Below are 20,671 nucleotides of genomic sequence, written 5' to 3'. Positions count from 1 at the left end.
TGTTAATGTGAATTATTATTTACTTTATTTTGTTTTATGATTATTTTGTTAATACAAATTACATTGATGGAAGTTCAAATATTAAATCAATCTTGCATTACTTGCAAACTCCGTTTAGTCATGATATATTATTCCTTTTACATATTGCTGAATTCAATTTGCTAAAATTTTTTTCTATTTTTTCTTTCTTTTTTTTTTGTTGAGCTATAGTTGATTTACAATATTAGTTTCAAGTGTACAATATAGTGATTCAAAATTTTTAAAAGTTATACTCCATTTAAAGTTATTATAAAATATTGACTATATTCCCTGGGCTCTACAATATATCCTTGTAACATTTATTTTATACATAGTAGTTTGTACCTCTTAATCCCCTACCCCTATCTTGCCCCTCCCCCCCACCCTTGTCCCCACTGGCAACTACTAGTTTGTTCTCTATATCTGTGAGTTTGGGTTTTTGTGTTATAAGTCACAGTTTGTTTTATTTTTTAGATTCCATATATAAGTGATATCATACAGTACTTGTCTTTCTCTATCTGACATTTCACTTAGCATAATACCCTCCAACCTTGTTATGGCTGAGTAATATTCCATAGTATATATATACCACATCTTCTTCATTCATTCATCTGTTGATGAACACTTAGGTTGCTTCCATATCTTGGCAGCTGTAAATAATGCTGCTATGAACGTTGGAGTGCATGTATCTTTTTGAATTAGTGTTTTCAGGGTTTTTCTGGATATATATCCAGGAGTGGAATTGCTGGGTCATGTGGTAGTTCTATTTTTAGTTTTTTGAGAAACCTTTATACTGTTTTCCACAGTGGCTACACCAACTTAATTCCCATCAACAGTGTATGAGGGTTCTCTTGGGAAAGTTTTAAACTAGTTATTAAATTTCCTTAACAGACATAGGGCTAACTATTTCTTCCTGGATGAGCTTTAGTAGTTTATGCCACTTACCAACTGTGTCCTTTTCATCTAAGTTATATATAGGCATAAAATTGTTCATAATATTATCCTTTAACTATCTGTAGAACCTATAGTGATTTGGACCTCTTTCATTCTTAATATTGGTTTCTCTTTTTAAAAATAAACTTTTAATTTTAAAATAGTTTTAGGGATTTCCCTGGCAGTCCAGTGGTTAGGACTCCGTGTTTTCACTGCCGAGGGCCTGAGTTCGATCCCTGGTTGGGGAACTAAGATCCCAGAAGCCGCGTGGCACAGCCAGTAAATAAATAAATAAATAAATAAATAAATAAATAAATAAATAAATAAAATAGTTTTAGATTTACAGAAAATTTGTGAAGATAATACAGAGAATTCCTATATGTCCTACCTACTTTCCCCTATGTTAACATCTTCCATTAGTATCGTAAACTTGTCAGTTAATGGACCAATGTTGATACATTATTATTAGCTAAAGTTCATACTTTATTCAGTGTAATAAATTTTTTTTTCACCTCATCCTTTTTCTGTTCCAGATTCCATCCAGGATACCACATTATACTTTGTCATCATTACTCCTTAGTCTCCTCTTCCCGTGACAGTCTCTCAGATTTTCCTTGCTTTTGATGATTTTGATAGTTCTGTGGAGTACTAATTAGGAATTTTTTAGAATATGCCTCACTTTGGGTTTGTCCGATTTTTGTCTCATGATTGGACAGGGGTTATGGGTCTGGGGAAAAAAGACCAGAGAGATAAAGTGCCGTTCTCATTATCTTATATCAAGGGTACACACTATCAGTATGACTTACCACTGTTGATGTTGACTTTGACCACTGGATGAGGTCATGTGTGTCAGGACTCTCCACTGAAAAGTTACCCTCTTCTCCTCCCTTTCCATATCATACTATTTAGAAGAAAGTCCCTTTGTATGTTGCACACTTCAGGAGTGGGTTTTTATGTTCTATCTCCTTGAGAACATAGTATCTACATAAATTGTTTGGAACTTCTCTGCACAGGAGATTTTTTCCCCCTCATTTATTTATTCAATCACTTATTTATATTAGTATGTACTAATGGATATTTATTTTATACTTTGGGTTATAATCCAATATACTTTAATTATTTTGTGCTCAAATTGTCCCAGCTTTGGCCATTGGGAGCTCTTTTCAGCTGTGTCCCTTTGACACATCTCCATCATTGAGGGGGGTGGCAGTTAGAGTGGGGTTTTTGGTAGCACTTCCTTATTTTCTGGCACCACAAGATGCTCCAGGTTCATCTTGGATATTTCTACCCCAGTCTTAAAAGCAGATGTCTCTTTTTTTTTTTTTCTTTTTGTCAGTCTAATAATAGTAAGTTAAGTTCTAGAAGGGGAATATTTCCAGATTTGGTTAATATGCAGACTAAACAAAATCAAGGACCCAAACTAACTGTTTTCCTTTTTACCATCCTCGGTATGCTGGTTTATCCTTTAGGTAGGCTCCTCTAATGGTCCCCAAAAGGCTACCATATTTCCAGGCATCACCTCTTTACAACTCACACAAGAAGCTGAAAAAGGAGCATGCCCACCTCTTTTAAAAGCAAAGGAAAATTTCCTCTAAGATCCTTACCAGATTTCCCCTCTCATCTCATTGTGTCACAAACCCATTCATAAACCAAACCCTGGGAAGGGAAAACAAGATTCCCTATTCTGTGCCTGGGGCCACTGCAAGGCCGTCCTAATCTGAATAGCATTGCCACACTTTGGAGAGTAATTAAAAATGGGATTCTGTTCATGTGGAAGAAGGGAAGCTGGGGTAACAGCTGTATGCAGGTAACTAACGGTGTCTGCCATAGAAAGCTATAATAATTAGATATCTCAGAAATACGTCTTCATTGATAGAAGAGACATCAATCCACTGCTGGGATTTAGGCAGAAAGTGTGTGTTGAGTGGGGGAGGGGTCGTGGAGTCTTTACTGAGAATAACTGGTGAGGGCCTTGGAAAGCCATAGTGCTACAAAAGCTTCTCTCTTTCATCTTTTCTTTAGCTTTCTTCCATTGTCTTTCTCATTTTATTTTAACAACTGCCTTCCTCCCCCCTCCAAATTCTTTTACGACTTTTCCTGCTTGAGGTTTTTTTTCTTTAAGTTTCTAAATTACCAGACTCCCTCTGGGCACTAAACAAAATGATAAGCAAAGCATCTGTAAAAGGCCTCAGGAGCACAATGAAAGAGTTTAGGTCTCTGCCCTCTGCCCTGGAATATTTTTGATAGCTTGACAAAGGTACAATGAGAATCAACAAAGGAGAAATTTCTTTGTTCCAAACCAATAGTCATGAAGCACGCGGGCTTAATGTGGGCAAGGCGTAGGAAAGTACCTGCGGGAGGGGAAGAAACAGAAAAGAAAATATGACTCTGCTTTCAAGATTTACAACACATAAAAAAATTAGAAAACAAAGCAACGTTCCCACTGGTGCCCAACACAACACCCTACACTCCAAATAAGTTCACCTATCCCTCCTTTTTTCTCCTCACTGTGCTTATTATAGCAATTAGCACATGGTCAGCTAGAGGTAACGAAAAAATGTAAACTCCTAGGGGTTACTTTTTTCACATATTAAGAAGTCCAGAGGGAAGGCCTTGCATTAGTTTAGCTCATTAAGAACCCAGCACTTTCTACTCTGCCACCCTCCATTTGTTGGCTTTTCTTCTTTGTGTCTGTTGCGTCATGGTCACAAGATGGCTGCCACAGCTCCTGGATTCATGGCTGCCTTCAAAGTCAGGATGCAGTGAGGCAGCCAGAAAGAGAGGACTGATGTTCCTGCCTTCCATCAAGGGAATCAAAATACCTTTCACAAGCCTTCAACAGACTTCCCCTTTGTCTCACTAAGCAACTTGGTCATATGACCCCTCACTGGCTACAGCAAAAGTGAGTACATAGCAAACAGGATTAGCTTAGACATGATTGGCTTAAAACCAATCACAATTCATCCCTAAGAGCTGGACACATTGCTGCCTCCTCACCCTCTCAAAAAAAAAAAAAAAAAATCAGAGAAAGAAAGCAGAGAAATGGCAGGTAACCAGGTCTGCCAAGTTCATCTACACATGTGCATTTCATCCTGTTCACCTCACCTGTAGTGGCTTCACCGACCCCTTCCTCTTACTCAGGATCAGTTCATACTTCAAGACCCCAGCTGACCCTGCTGCCTTTAGGAGCCACCCAGGACCTCAGCCCCACCCTGAGTGGAGGGCTCAACTGACCAATGTCTCTGGCCCAGTGGAAGAGTCTGATTTCCTGGGTTTGAATCCCAGCCAAACCTCTTTCTAGTTTCAGCCTTTAGAAATTGTTTTGACCTTCCAGGAGTGAGGACACTTCAGTTTCCACATCGGTCCATAGAACGTGAATAGAGTGACTGGCCCGAAGCTGTCTTCGGTTTTAAAAAAATGGTTGGATGGATGGATGGATGGATCATACATACCTCCACAGAACCACTGAAAAGATTAAATGAGACAACGTATATGAAAAATCTGCACGACTCCTGACATATAGTAAATGCTCATTAGACACAGGTAGAAACCAGTCCTATCACTGCCCTGCTTCAAAGCCTTCAATCGTTTCAGTCAGCCTTATGGAAAAGGATCAAGTCCAACCTGTTTAAACAATCTGGCCTTTGCCTACCTTTGGGACTCAGCTGTCATGCTTGTGGCTCCACTGACCCTGTCACTCACCTGCACACCTGCTTCCCCCACCCATTCATCTTTCATGCCCTGGCCCAGGAGTCTCTTCCTCCTGGGGACCCTCACCACTGCTCCTCTCACACGCCACGCCAGGTAAGGTTCCCAGGGCGACAGGAAGTTGGAAGGTCTGAGAGCACAGGGAGAATTTTTGGAGCTGGAGAGCAAGAAAGCATCCTCTCAAATCTGTTCCTCCCAGGCTCAGGCTACATGCCCCCCTCACCCCTCCACCTCCCCCCACTCCTCCCTCACCCCTGCCCCCCATCCCCGAGAAGTTCTGCATCTGGGGAAGTTGTGGGAACCAGGGCTGCAGCTCAGACCACGATACCGCGCAGGATGGAACCACAAAGAGGGGCATGTTCCCCGAGGAACCAAGCCCTCAGAACTCAGAAAGGCCCCATAATTACCCAGGAACCTACAACGTGCCAAGAGTTATAGCTGCAGTCTCCTGAGATGCCTCGTTTTGTAATAAAGTATTTTCTTATACTCCTATGTGCACGTGCAAAGTTAAACTGTTCATCTTCTCTTTCTTCCAGCCCCTTCTCCCCCACTATCTCTGCCCAAGCGCTGCGCCGCCGCCCATCCTCCCAGGTATCTTTCATCCTCTGGTCTCCACGTGGTGGTGGTCCTCACACCCTTCCCACGGCACCGCCCCTCCACTGCCCCACTGCGCCAGCTCAGACGTTGTTCTCACTCCTCCAAGGCTCTGCATCTCAAGCCCCTCCCTGCTCTCATCCATCCTGCCTACAGAGCCTGGACCCCTTCCTAACCCACCGCTGTCATCCCCTCGCCTGCTCAGACACCTTCACTGGCTCGCCGGTGTTTCCGTTAGGTGCAGATGTCTCACCTGGCGCTCTGGACCCTGCACACTGAGTCCTCAAGTGCGTTTCGGTCCAGCTTTCTTTGGCCTCCCTCTCCCTTTTATTCTTTCTTTGTTTTGAAACAGGTCATACATTCGAGAGTGTTCATAAGAGATGTACAAATTGTTCTTGTAAGGACCACACCTGTGAAACCACCGCTCACGGTAAGACTCGACGGATATGTGGAGTTTGTTCGATGGCCACTCATCTCTCTGCTCCCCACTCCCCGCCCCCCTCAGCTATTCTCCTGACTCCAAGAGCTGACACTCCCCTGACATCTGCAGAAGCATTCCCTTGATTTCTTTACAGTTTTCCCACCTATTCCTTTTTTTTAAAATAATGTAGTTGTGACTTAGATTCTTTTTTTTAATTAATTAATTTATTTTTGGGGCCTCACCACGCAGCTTGCAGGATCTTAGTTCCCCAACCAGGGATTGAACCCGGGACCTCGGCAGTGAAAGTGGGGAGTCCTAACCACTGGACCCCCAGGGAATTCCCTGCCACCTATTTCTAAATGGCATACTGTTTAGTGTCACCAGGTTCTGAATTTTCTATAGATTGCATCATTCTATATTTACTGTGCTGTGACTTTTTAATGGTTTTTTGAGATATGATTCATATACCATGCAATTCACCCATTTAAAGAGTACAATTCAATGGTGTTAGGACATTTAGTATATTTAAGCTAACCATCATCTCAGTCTAATTTTAGAAAACTTTATCATCCCAAAAAGAAGCCCTGCCCCCCAACCCTGGGCAACCAGTAATCAACTTTCTCTCTCTATAGATCTGCCTATTCCATTCTGTTTCGTGTGAATGGAATCACGCTCCTTTGGCCTTTTGCACACTCTGTGCCCTCATGGACCCAGACTGCTCTTCTCCCCTCATGTGTGGAACACTTCTTCGTTCTGTCTGGAGAGCCTGCCCGCCCATTGCTGCCCAGCCAGGGCTGTCAGTTTCTGCAGGACCCAACCCCAGTCATCTCTTTTCTGTGAAGCCATTCCTCTTTTCCATTCTTTTTTTTTGGGCGGAATCTTAGTTCCCCCACCAGGGATTGAAACCGCGCCCTCAGCAGTGAAAGCCCGGAATCCTAACCACTGGACTGCCAGGGAATTCCCAAAGCCAATCCTCCTTCCCATGCCACCCTGTGTGACGCTTCCCTCGTTAAATTCTCGAAATATGCTGCGTGTCAGTTTGTCTGGGGGGGGGCGTCCAGTGTCTCCCCACTAGCCTGTCAGCTTTGGGGAGGCTGAGGGCCTTGCTTGGTTCTGTTCTCTGTTGGTCCCTAGAGCCAGCTCTGAGCCTGGCACGTAACAGGTGCCAGAGAGAGCGAGGGACATGCGTGTCATTCTGTCTTAGATCATCGTCATGCGTGCATATAACTAGTACTCCAATGAGAGGGACTCACCAGGTACAATCAGGAGTGATGTTTTCTTTCCCCTGAAAGGGCTTGTCTGACCTGTTCACAGAGCAGCGCCACAGGGGCTGGCTCGTCCCCTGCTCCCAGATGAAATCTCAGGTAGGCCCCGTGGCTTCCTGCTCACGTTCCCGCTGGCGTTCCCAACGTCCAACCCATATAATAGTCAAATCTCCATTTTCAAGTTAAAACTCCTCCCTAGGTCAGTTGAGGTCTCCTTCCGGCTGGCGCCTGGAAGCATGTGGTTGGTTTCTTCTCTCCTTCCCTCACCGTGTCTGCACTTTCTGACCTCTCCATGGTTAGAATCAAGAGGGGCAAAGGTAAATATCCATCAGCCAAAGCTCGTGTGTGAAGCCAACTCTTTCTCTGAGCACCCCTCCTGCTCCACCCCCCCCCCCCTGGAAACGGGATATTTTCCACCTGTCATGCCCTTGACTCAGGCAGAAGCATCCCATCTAGCTGGTCACCTAAGAGCCCTCCCTTGGTCCCTGGTCACCTAGCAATACCTCTCGCTTCCTCCTGCCCTTAGAATTCTCCATGACAACCTCACAGGGCTCTCTCTCACGTGGCTCACCCCTGCTCTGCACTGAGCTTGCATCCTTGGCCTGTGGTCATCGGACGTGCCGACACACAGCCTTCTTCTCCGTGGCCTCAGCCAGCTCCCTGCCTGTGGGCATCCACAGGCCCGAATCCGACTCCGGTCCCTGAGTTACCTGAGTTCCTGGGGCACTGAACGACATCTCCAAAAGGCATCACTTGAAGCTACCCTCACAGACCGAGGAAAGAAGGTAGCACCCCACCCCCGCTCCATGGACGGGTAAAGCGTATTTCACACTGCCTATTTCTCTTCAAAGCAACCCTCCACTAATCTCCAGCCCCTCTCTCAGCCTCTTGGATGTTTTGTATAGGCTGCAGCTATAGGTATCAGCTGGAGGCCTTGAAGCTGGTTTCCAACGACCTCCTTTGCAGTCCTGCCTGGGAAACCACACACCTCACCTTGGAATGTGACTGCTCTTCCACCTACTGACTTGGGGTCTCGGTCAAAACTGAGACAAGAGTCCCATTTTAACATCCTGTACTTGTCTTATCCCCTCGTGAGACTGTACGCTCCTGGAAGCAGGCACTCTGCCATTCTTGTCTCCACTGCCTTCTCCCCTCTTACCTGGTGCTTGGCGGTGCCATGCTCAAGGTGCTGGAAGTATTTTAGAGGAAAATCGCCGTGGCAGTGAGCCAGCAGCAAGAAGGAGCATGGAAGAAGAAAAGCAGAAGAGTCCAATTCTGGGGTGAGGACTCGAGGGGGAGGCTTTAGAAGTTTCGTTTTAGAAGTTACTCAGGCTTGGAAGCTATTTTTCAGTGAAATCAGAGATCTGCCCCGTCCGGTTGCCTCCGGCATTGAGTCAAAAACAAGTCTATAATGTAAGTAATGTCATACAGATTGACCTTACAATGCTGAGAATGCACAAAATAGAAATAATGAGGGAATTCCCTGGTGTCCAGTGGTTAGGACTCCAAGTTCTCACTGCCAAGGGCCTGGGTTCAATCCCTGGTCGGGGAACTAAGATCCCACATGCCGCACGGTGTGGCCAAAAAAAAAAAAAAAAAGAAAGAAAGAAACAATGAGGTTTTAAGAGGAAACAAAGGGGCACTCTCACAGCATCTAGGTCCCTCCAGTGATTTTTCTAGGTAACTCTGTTCCCAAAAATCAGACCTGTCACCACCACTTCTTTGGGATATTAGGAAACATATTGGTCCATTTGTTTAGACCTGGTCAAGGTACGTGCTCAAGGTCTTGGACATATGGAGAAGCAGAATTTATTAGCAGGATGAAGAGTTCTGGGATAAGACACCAAAAAGTGTCCAACTCCTAGCGAAGCAACAAATCCGGGGTGCTATACTGAGAACTGGATCTCATCACTTTGCAATCAGCGTCTCTGTTACATCCTAAACTTACGGGGTTACACTCATTTGTTTGACACTAGGTAGGAATTCTGAGTTAAGGGCTCCAAACTTGTCCCTTCTACTAAATTCCCTGCCTTGGTTTCAGCCATCAGCCTCTTCTCAAAAGGTCCACTGTAGAAATGGCCCAGGATTATGACCTACCTCTCCCCTCCCCCATCATTGCTATTGAACCTACCTCAAGAATACCTTCCCAATCCACCACCTCCTCTCCATCCCCGCCACGGCCCCCAGTCAGGCCTTCACCATCATCCACCAAGTGGACTTGTACAAAAGAGCTTTATAAGTGGTTCATTTCACTACCTACCAATCTTTCTTACCCGTATGCCTGCTATGGACTTAGTTGTGTCCCCCCAGAAATTCACATGTAGAAGCCCTAACCCCCAGTACCTCAGAATGTAACCATATTTGGAGATAAGGTCTTTAAAGAGTATATAAGTTAAAATAAAGTCTTTAGGGGGACCCTAATCCAGGATGACTGGTTTTCTTATAAGAGGAGGGAATCTGGACACAGACATGCACACATGGAGAGAAGGTCGTTTGAAGACAGAGGGAGAAGAAGGTGGCCATCTACCAGCCAAGGGGAGAGGCCTCAGAAGAAACCCACCCGGCCAATACCTTGATCTCACACTTCGAGCCTCCAGGACCATGAGAAAATAAATGTCTGTTGTTTCAGCCACACAGTCTGTGATATTTTGTTATGGCAACAAACTAATACAATGTCCATTAGCTTCCTACACGTAGACCTGTACGTTCTCCTGTTTAAAACCCTTCTATAGGGAATTCCCTGGCGGTCCAGTATTTAGGACTCTGCACTCTCACTGCCAGGAGCTGGGGTTCAATCCCTGGTCAGGGAACTAAGATCCCACAAGCTGTGCAGTGTGGTCAAATAAATAAATTAATTAAATAAAACCCTTCTACAGCTCTCAGGCTCCCTGTTTCCTTTGGGATCAGGTTCAGAGTCCTTAGTATGGCACACCTAGTCCTTCCTCCAAGCCCACTGATGTCATCTCCTGCTCACCTCTCCTGGTCCACATCACCATCCCCAATAGCATAACCCAACACATCAACACAGACCTCAGCACACACTGTGCCTTGACCACCTCCCTGACTTGGCACTTCTGTCACCTCTGTCTGGGATCACCCCCTCTGTGCCTCCCTCATCCTTCAAGACTGGCTCAAACATCACTTTCCCATGATATCTTCTCCCAGGTAGAGTTTGTCCCCCATCCTCTGTGCACTCCTAACAGTTTGTCTATGGTTTGCACTGAGTTCCTTGAGTCAGAGGCAGTGTTTTACTCATCAGCACAACTATAGCACATAGTAGGTGCTTAATAAATATCTGTTGACTGGCTGATGTTATGTACTTAATGTTTGTCTTGCCCTCCAAATTCATAGGTTGAAGCCCTAACTTCCAATGTAATGGTATTTGGAGATGGGGCTTTTGGGAGGTGATTAGGGTTAGATGAGGTCATGAGGGTGAGACCCTCATGATGAGATTAGTGCCCTTAGAAGAAGAGACAACAGAGTGCTTCTCTCTCTCTCTCTCTGTCTCCCTCCTCCCTCTTTCCCTCCCCTGTCTCCCCACACCCCCACCCCGCTCCCTCCCTTCTCTCTCTCCTTCCCTCACCCCACCCTGCCATGAGAGGACACAGCAAGAAATCAGCCACCTACCAGCCAGGAAAACAGCTCTCACCAGCAACCGAATTGGCCAGCATCCCACTTCCAGAACTGTGAGAAAAGTTCATTTCTGTCATGTAAGCCATCTAGTCTATAGTATTCTGGTATGGCAGCCCAAGCTGACTAAAACAGCTGGGTGGCAGAATAATGCAGGGGCTGTACCTCCCACTATTTTAACCAAGGACTCCTCCCCAGACCTGGGAATTGTTTCCTTATGTGGTCACTGTCTGACACCCAGTCTCAGACAATCGCCATCTATCTTGTTTTCCTGACACTGATGAGCTCTCTTGGGTCCTTAGAGCTTTTGCATGTGTATAGCACTGTCTGAGCTGTATCGCCTTTCCAGCCACTTTCTCTTTTCGGGGCTTAATAATTGCATTTGACTTTTACCAAAAAGTATGCATTTTGTTTTTTCCACCCTGAAAATTCCTTGTGCCTTTCTTTTGCCAGGAGCCTGTTTGTGTAAATGGACGCTTCCCAGTCACCTCCCTCACAGGTCTTTGCCAATATCACCTGATTACAGTTTTAGATTATTCTGTCCAGGAGAGATGGTGCCTCAGTCAGAAGCTTAAACCCAGCCTGAGCTGCTTTCCTCCGTGTAAACCCAGGACTCTTCAAATTCTTCTCTCGTTATGTAATTGTAATTCCCACAGGCTTTCGCCTAAAACGTTTGTAATATTGCACCTTCAAGCATGCATAAGTCTCTCTAATAACTTACATTAGTTTAAACGTACATGAAACTGGCATAGAAATATAACCCACCTGGGATTCCGGAACTTCATTTCAGAGCTGGCCATTGTCTCCTTCTACACATATGCAGATAAACCTGTTGTGTCAACAAAGAAAATTCTTGGCGAAGAACCGAAATTTTCTCGCCCGTATTACTGACATTTCAATAAGCCTTTCCCAACCTACCTTCCAACTTGCCGTGTGAAGGAGTCTGAGAGCTTGCAGAGAAATTGCAGGGCAAGTAAGCTGAGTGTTTGCTTACTTCCTCTGGTGTCAAGGAGCCTAGAGGGGGGTGATGAAGTGTGCCTGGATCACCTAAGGGGAAAAAACTCCACTGAATTGAGATTTGGAGGGTGTAGAGGGGGAGGAGATACACCCATGGTCTACCACGGCACAGTTCAATACTGGAGCCACTAGCCACATGCCGCTATTTAAACTGACATTAGTTGAAATGAACTAAAAGTGACAATGCCATTTTTCAGTCCCTCTAATCACCTTTGAGTGCTCAAGAGCCACCTGTAGTGGCTACTGTATTGGAGAGGGCAGTTATAGAATATTTCCATCATTGCAGAAAATTCTATTGGGCAGCTCTGATCTATAAGTAAGTAATGCTTATAAGGAAGACCAAAATGTGAAGTTCCTACCATTAAAATGTGTTGGAAAAATATGGAATGGATTTGGGTAACTGTAATAAGAGTAAAACATAATTTTTTTAAAAAGGCACTCAGATTTTCTCTCAATGCTGGTGAAAGATATAACTGTAAATGGAACAGAACTTTTAAAAATTATATAAAAAATTTAAAATTTTTTAAAAACAAAAAAAGTTTAAAAAAATGGTGAAAGAAAGAAATGAAGGGCAGAGAGAAGAAAAGAAGATAGTCAGATGGTTATCAGCACTAAGGTGTCTCCTTGAAGATCAAGAGAACCCACCACATCTACAGCACAGGAAAACCAGTGGCCAGGGACCAACTTGTCTGAAGCCCCATCTGGAGGTGGCAGGCACTTTCTCATCTGAAGAAGTGGCTTCAGAGATGTGATCGTGCAGACACGGTCATGGGCCATTCAGGTGTTTGATGTGGCTGTTTAAAGACCTAATATGAGGGAGGAGGAGGATGTCACCTTTAAATAGCTCCCAACCCCTATTTACACATCGCTTCCTTTTCTTAAGGCCGCGTTGGATGACTGGCCAGTTGTGCAATAACCTATGTGGGTGCCACTGCTGGGGGAAAAACACACACACAGGCAAAGAAACTCGTTGCACTTGTTCAAGATGCTAGGAGAGAAACCCCAAGAATCTGTAATCCCAAGGAGTCTTGGTATTCAGACTTGAGGGCTCATGACAGTGAGTGACGCCCATGTTCCTGGCTTCTCTAACCTACCAGCCCATCTCTCTAGGTTTTTAAACCTTTGCTCTGTTTAGTAAGACTCCATCCCTTCCTCCACTGTCAAGTAGTAAATGGCTAGTGTACATCCTACCGCCATATTGATTTTTCAAGACTCGTTAACAGCAATCCTGCAAGAGTAGCCTTGACTTCTGGGCTCCGTAAAGTCTAAAGAAAATCAGGTTTGCTGACTCTTCACTCTGTTCACCCTGTCTGGTGGGCTAGCCAAGAATGGAATTATCCAAACAAGCTCTGGAACTGGGCAGGATCATTCATGTGAGCGTGACCCAGCGAGGGCTGACTTGCCAACACCTGTGCTTTTTTATTCACAAAATCCTAGCCAAGTGTGGGACCTCAAAGCACAATTCATCTTCTACTGCTTAGCAGCAATGGCTGAGTGAACTGCTTCCAGAAGTTCCACAGATTGGCAGGATGTCTAAGACGGGTTATTGTTAGTGGTGAAACCCGGCTATGATCCCCTCTGCCTCGCACTGTGACCAGGAGAGAGGCGATGACAAGAGGCAAACCCAGGCCTGGAGACAGACCCCGCCCCAGCCTGGGCTCTGCTCCTGATCACCCCCTCCTTTCCTCCCCCGCCCAGCGCTGTCACCCACCCTCTCACCAAAACAAGGAGCAGGGGGATGTCTCTGCACCCACATTTGGGGGCTGGCCAGCTTGTTCACCACCCGAGGTCCAGAGTATAACCATCAACTCTCGGGGATCTTTCAAGAAGGCTATGTGCATACTGGCATGCACACACACGCACAACATACACACACACACACAACACACACAGCATACACACACACACACACAAAACATACCCACACACACACACAACATACCCACACAACATACACATACACACACACACAACATACCCACACAACGTACATACACACACACAACATACACAAATATGCACCCATTCCCCAAACACATACGTACCTACACAATCATGTACATATATTCATACACATGTATATATACACACATATACACAGCATACAAACTCACAAATATATACATATACATACACCCCGTGCATATATACACACATGCAACATACACAAACACATTCAGACAACATACACACTCACACATACACACACACAACACAAACACATCTACATACTTACATGCTTCTGGGCAGCGCTGTTTTGCTTGGCTCAGCTTTAAGCTGCCCCGGAATAGGAAGCAAGCTCAGGAAGTGCGGCCTCACCTCCCCCCGCCCCTTTAGCAGCAGCTCTGGAGAGGGGTGGGGGGGCACATCTGTGCTGAAGCCTTTCCCATTTCTGCCCCATCCCAGAGGCATTAGCGATCGGCCTGAGCTCAGGGGAGAGCGTGGGCTGTTCTTCAGTGTTTAAACTGTACTGTCACATCAGCTCCACCTCTCCTTACAAGACATATGTCACCTATTGCTAGAATGTCATGTGGTCTATGATATTACATGTATGGTATATAAACCATATATGAGAGATGTAAAGGATATCTGTGAATAGGCCAACCAGAGGAGAGGCACGGGGGGAGCAATGCAAGAGCTCTCCAACAGGAATCCGACAGCACAATTAGAAACTGGCCCCGCGGTAAGTCAGGCACAGAAAGACAAATATCATATGATATCACTTATGTGGAATCTAAGAAAAGGGGACAAATGAACTTATTTACAAAACAGAAGTAGAGTCACAGATGTAGAAAACAAACATGTTTATCAGGGGAAAAGGGGGGAGGGATAAATTGGGAGATTGGGATCTACGTAATACACACTACTATATATAAAATAGATAATAATAAAAACCTACTGTATAACACAGGGTACTCTACTCAATACTCTGTAATAGGCTATATGGGAGAAGAATCTAAAAAAAGAGTGGATATATGTATATGTATAACTGATGCACTTTGCTGTACACCTGAAACTAACACAACATTGTAAATCAACTATACTCCAATAAATTTTTTTTAATGTAACAATAAAAGAAGAAGAAATTGGCCCTGTAGCCCACCAGTAACGCAGCCTGGGCCCTGGGCTCTTTGTATATAATCCCTTTCACACACAAGTCAGGCACCTGTGGCCTCTTCTATTCCACTGAGAGGCTCATGCTGAAATCTGCAGGAATTCAGCTATTTCAAAGGAATCGAGAACAAATAAGGATGGAAGGGCAGAAACGTAAATTTTTAAAGGCGGCGCTCACTGGCTAATGATACCTGGGTTTCAGGCTGTGCTGCATGCTCTCCGAGGCTTCTGCAAACGTGAGCTAATCAGCCTGTTCTCAGAGGTGGGCGCACATGTGAATTGTTACCACTCGAGCTTGCAGAACCACTTAGCTCTGTCACACTTCTTGTAGCAATATGCCAAGCAATCACTAAAAACACACTGGGTTTAAAATACCTGGATCTAAACTGATAGACCTGGGGGATCTGTGAAGCCGCTCAATGCATTCGAATTAGAATTCTCCCTCTTCTCTCCTAGCTCTTGGCTGCTATACGTTCTTCTAGACTCTGATGGCCACTCAGTTGTTTCCCTCCTCCACAAAGCCTTCCCCAGCTAGGCTTGCTCTAAAATCATTCCTTCTCTGCAGTGACCAACTGTCCTGTTTTGTCCAGGACTGTCTCAGTTTTAACATTCCAAGTCCCATGTCCCAGGAAACCCCCTTAGTCCTGGCTGGTCACCCTGAGACTCTCACCACCCTACAGGATCGGTAGCATGTGATTTTGCTATTAATTACACTGTATGCTGTCTAGTAATATAACCTACTGATTCACATGCTGAGTTTGTCCCAACTGCTCAAGTCAAGTGTCCTTTCTTAAGCTCCTTGGTATACCTAATTTGGGCACCAAGGCTTGCAAGTTGACTTCATTTCTTTAAATACCAGGTCTCTGCTATGACACAATACAAAATAAGACACCTCCCAATGGTTTCACCTGTAAAGGCAGGATGGAGCCTTCCCACCAAGTGATGTCTTGAGCTCTGATCCTCAAGATTGAAGGTCCAGACCAAGAAGGAACTATGGATTTTGCCCTGATTAGTAGAAGAGCCCTGAGAGGCCAACTCTTCTCAGTTGGTCCCAACTGGGGTTGTTTAAATGCAGGTTCCTCCAGCCCGTCCTCAGAACTTCTGACTCTGGACTGCAGCTCCCCTGATGATTCTGATTCAACTGGTCCTTGAAAAATAGAGTAGAAACCCTTTCATCAGACCCAGCTGGGGACTAGTTGTTGGTTGTCAATCAAAAGGACCACTTACAGTGAAAATCCATTTAAAAAAATAAAAAGATACATACTTACCATACTTATCTTAAACACTTCCTTGTAACTTAAAACACGTAAATGTCCATTGTTTCACCTACCTCTTGAGGAATGACCAGAGCCTTTCTTGGGTATAGGTTTGCTGATTGTATGTCTTCGTTGTTTTTCTTGTATAAATCACATCCATGTATTTCTAGTTTTTACTACTTTAAAATAGAACAAGAACTTAAAGACATTTGTGAAGTGCTCTGTGTGTGGAATCCTTCTAGATCTTTGCAATATTTTTTCAAATCTTTTTACAGTTGTCTTAACCACCCCAAATTAAGCAAAAATTTTGAGCAACTCACATGTGTTGAGTCTCACAGAAGCATTTAACATAGTTCACATAGACACAACTCTATGAGGTAGATTATTTTTTTGCATAGAAGATAAGTTACATGAAAAAAGAAATCCTTGTTTCTTTGTTCATCGATTTATTCCAAGCCTGAAGAACAAAGCCTAGTATGTTGTTGGTGTTCAATTTGTTTTTGTTTTTTTTTAAAGTTCACATAATATTTAATTTATTAGTTATAGTAATAAGTACAACCGGCATACAGATACTTGGGAGCTAACACCTGACTTGGTAAACACAGCAGCTAAATCCGCAAGTGGGTGAGAGAGTGGTCAATTCGCTCTGCGATTCAACTTACCATGGGTACCTGTTATCATGTGTTTTGGAGGCAATGGAGAGTGTCCATTAAGCTGGGGAGTCAGGTGAAGGTTTGTCATGAGACTTTCCTCTCTCCTGATAAGATAATGAGCCAAGGTCAACTGAGGCCCGAGAGAGAGAAAGGAGTCAGGCAGAACTTCTCCAATTTCCAGTTTGCCAAGGAGTTCTTCTCCCAAAGAAATCATTTAAAGTCTTTCAACCCCTTCTAAATAGCTAGAGGGTGCTGTGATTCCCAGCAGGGGGTACACATCCTGCCACCATTTTAAGAGCAAAATATCCACCTACTTCCTGATGTTCTTTATTCATGTCCTCCTTTGCCAAGAATGCGTCTGGTTAAAATCATCTGAAGCTGAAACTAACACAACATTGTAAATCAACTATAATCCAATAAAAAAATTTTTTAAAAGTCATTTGAGACCACATCTAGAATGACATCAGAGATTCCGACTGCCTTGTATGATCCTAGGGTTACATCAGCAGTGTGAAACCTGGGACAAGTTCTTCACCTTCTCTCTACCTTGCTGATAACACTTCATGGGGTTATTGTGAAAACTCACGAGAAAACGCAGGTGAAGATTTTGAACCCAACATGTTGTTAATGTATTTGTATCTGTGCTGTGCTTCTTAGGGCCTACTGAGTGTCAAAAACAAGTAAGCAAACAAACAAAAAAAATTGTTGATTGAATTCCTGCTCCTACCAGAGAAGAATGAGTTTTCAGTGCCCTGATCCATTGCATGTAATTAACCTTTGCTTCTTCAGATTTCAGATCACATTGGCTTCTGGGACAATCAGAACTTATGGCAAGAGGCAAGTAGAGAATACCGTACTTTCAGACAGATTGGGAAGACTGCAGAAGATTCAAGAAGTGACGTGGGTCTTCTCATTATCCAACAGGCTCTCTCTGAGACCCCAGCTCATTAGAAACGTAATATTACATTCATTGGATGAAACCTTACCTAGCCATTAAAACGGATTGCTTTTTATTGATAATGGAAAATGATTACAATATTAGTTTAAGATTTAAAAAGCAACCATTCATTTAGGCATTCATTTATTAATGTGAAGCCATGGCAAATAAAACAGATGATATCCTTGGCTTCGTGAAATATGTGTTCTTCTAAGATGGCTTAGGATTCTTGGGCTGTGGGCTGCAGCTAATGTTTGAATGGTCGGTCATGAACTTGGAAGGAACAATATTGGAGAACTAGTAACAGGGTTTGAGAAGGTATGTGGATGGGCTTCTAGGAGAGTGCCTGAAGTGCAAACTCACTAAAAGACTCTCACTCCACAGTGGGAAAGGTACTCAATAAACCAATGGACAAGATGCCCACTCCTGTAGCTATTGGTCAGTCTCCTCCCCAGCCACCCCAGTGGTGGTTCAATGGACTCGTGAGCAAAGAGGCCATGGAGGTGGGAGTGGAACATACTGATGGACTCGAAGACACAGATTTCACTGAGGCTAACCTCCCTCCCTCCAGCACTGAGGTCCAACTTGCAAATGGCACGAACCATCCTTTATCCCCTAATATTGTCTTCCCTGGATGAACCAGCCTGCTACCTGGTGGCAGATGGACTGAATTCAATCCCTTCTATCATGAGGCATCAGCATTTGTCCTCATGGATATAAACACATTCTGGATTTGGACTTGTTTTCTGCACCTGCCATTCTTTGGTCAGCATCACCATCCACCATCAAATTGCGTCTGTCTAAGGAACACACATTACAGGGAAAAAAAGGTTAAAGGGCTGCTGCATTTATAATTCACTGATCCTACATTGTACATTTTCACCCAGAAATAGCTTTGCAAACAGACCAAAAAAAAAAGGTGTGTTGCTGGTTGCATCTGATTGCTCTTGACTATCAACAGGGAAACAGGGCTGCTGCTACAAACTGAAGGCAATTGGAGATGGATGGAACCCATGGATCATTGGGCTATCTCTTAATATTACTGTGCCCAATGGTAAAAACCAATCAAGGGCTATAGAAACCCACTTCAAGCAAGACCACCAAGATTTCAGAACTGTTAGAATGAAAGTTTGTATCATCTCATCAGGTACAGAACCCTGACCAGGTGAGATTCTGTCTGAGTTCAAAAGAAACATGGTGGTAGTGGAGGGGAGATATATTTATCAACTTAATCCTCTTGACCAAATACAGAAATGAGCACCTTAATTTTCTTCCTCACTAAAATATATATGTTGGTATTTTAACTAACTTTCTTCTCCTTTCTCCCACTATTTTATATCAGGTGATGGTTATTACCCTTACAAATTTTCCCAGAGATTACAAAATATCAAAATGAAATCATTATGGAACAGATGAGAAATGGTCATGGCCCAGAGATCCTGAACTCCAAGCTGGACTCAGAAGCAATGAGACTTTGAGTCACCTATATTTAGGAGGTGAGAGCATATTTTCAGTGGCATGAATGATGGTTGTTCGGTGGGAAGTATAAGTATAGGGTTAAGAGTATATGTTATTGGGCTGCCAAAGTGGTACACGTTAAAGGACAATTGACTGCCCAGCTTCTCATTCCCCACACAGTCTCCAAGGAATACAAAGGCAACCACCCCTGATAGATGCTGGAAATGGCAGATGTTTTCTTCCCCAGCCTCCTTGGACCCAGATTCCTTGCATCAGACACATCCACATGGACAGCAGATGAGGAATACGTGCTGATATGAAGTCAGAATGGCAGAGAGTTCTGTGTATGTGTGTGTTACAGTGGCAGGAGGATTGAGGCGGCGGCACGGTAGCAGCAAAAATGGCAGATGGATGGTGATTAGAGGCACGGAGTTCTTGGGTCAGCAATGGAAGCCAAGGCATCCGGGGCAGGCTGTGGCACCACTGTCCTCTCTGTGGTGTAGTTGTAGACAATTTTTTCCCTTTGCTTTCTAGTTCCAAGCCTAGTTCTTCAGCCCTCCAGAAGCTTCCATGAAATACCTATTATTCTTGTAGGAAATTCCTTTTCTACTTATGTCAGCCAGTCATTTTGTCTTGCATACAACTAAGAATACTGACTGATTCCGAATATGCAAGAAGGGTAATTAAATACCCCTTCATAACCTGACCCACACCTCAGTTCTGCTATTCATGACGAGGCTACTTTGAACTAAATTCTTCTCCTTTCTTTCTGTTTTCCCATTTCAGCAACCTGTCTGGATCCTGATTCTTGCCTCTGCTATGTACCTTTGCCTAATGTTTCCAGGGGTTCATCCAACCCCAGGGCAGCAGGGCCCAGTCTCTCTGTTCTGGAAAAGCAGGCTTTTTTTTTTTTTTTGCATTTCTTTAAAAATTTTTATTTTATATTGAAGTGTAGTTGATTAACAATGTTGTATTAGTTTCAGGTGTACAGTAAAGTGATTCAGTTATACATATACATGTATCTATTCTTTTTCAAATTCTTTTTCCATTTAGGTTGTTACAGAATATCGAGCAGACTTCCCTGTGCTATAGAGTAGGTCCTTGTTGGTTACCTATTTTAAATATAGCAGTGTGTACATGTACAATCCCAAACTCCCGATCTATGCCTCCCCCCAACACTTCCCGCCTGGTAACCATAAGTTCGTTCTCTAAGTCTGTGAGTAAAACAGGACTTTTAGACTCTAACAACTTGGGTAAAAACAGAGATCGTATTTGGTTTGAAGGAAGGCTCACAAGGTCTTATTACTGTGTTTCTAAGTTTCCACTAAATGTCTTCCCTTTTGGGGGGAACCTCACATTCTTTCTCATTTGATGTTTTTGTATTCGTTTTTCCTTTATCTGACAGCCTGGCTTGATGGCTGCAGTTTTGGCTACTGAACAGTGATTAGCCATCCTCCTGATACCAGAGCCAGAGCCCCAACACTTGTCCCACTGCTTCTGCAGTACCCTCAACACTGACACTCTCCTTCCTCGGTGGTTATAAATTTCCAGGGCCCCCAAAAGTAGCCTCAATCTTTCTGATTAGACTAGAGTTGATTTGAGGGACACCATCAAATATTACATCAAACATATTGGCCACTACACCTGACCAGGAACCACAGGACAAC

This window comes from Eschrichtius robustus, chromosome 6, assembly GCF_028021215.1.
Source record: "Eschrichtius robustus isolate mEscRob2 chromosome 6, mEscRob2.pri, whole genome shotgun sequence".
In the NCBI taxonomy this organism is placed as follows: Eukaryota; Metazoa; Chordata; class Mammalia; order Artiodactyla; family Eschrichtiidae; genus Eschrichtius; species Eschrichtius robustus.
This window is presented reverse-complemented; position numbering follows the sequence as displayed.